Here is a 569-nt window from a genome sequence, read left to right as displayed (position 1 = left end):
CACTCCCCCATTGCCCAAAAGATCCGACACTACCTAGCAGTTCCAGAATGACGTCAGAACTGCCGTTGAGTGTCACCGTATTCCGTAGTATTGTAACCACGCGTCCGCGGTAGCGTGGTTAATTGTTCACCAATGGAAGTTTTGCCGAAATCATTACGTTTTACTGTTGATCACATCCCACTGGAGGTGCCCAAAAAGATCCGACACTCCTAGCAGCTCTAGAAATGACGTCAGAACTGCACGTTGAGTGTCACCGTATTCCGTAGTATTGTAACCACGCGTCCGCGGTAGCGTGGTTAATTGTTCACCAATGGAAGTTTTGCCGAAATCATTACGTTTTACTGTTGATCACATCCCACTGGAGGTGCCCAAAAAGATCCGACACTCCTAGCAGCTCTAGAAATGACGTCAGAACTGCACGTTGAGTGTCACCGTATTCCGTAGTATTGTAACCACGCGTCCGCGGTAGCGTGGTTAATTGTTCACCAATGGAAGTTTTGCCGAAATCATTACGTTTTACTGTTGATCACATCCCACTGGAGGTGCCCAAAAAGATCCGACACTCCTAG

This window comes from Pecten maximus, chromosome 13 (assembly GCF_902652985.1).
Source record: "Pecten maximus chromosome 13, xPecMax1.1, whole genome shotgun sequence".
In the NCBI taxonomy this organism is placed as follows: Eukaryota; Metazoa; Mollusca; class Bivalvia; order Pectinida; family Pectinidae; genus Pecten; species Pecten maximus.
Note: the sequence above shows the minus strand (reverse complement) of the source record.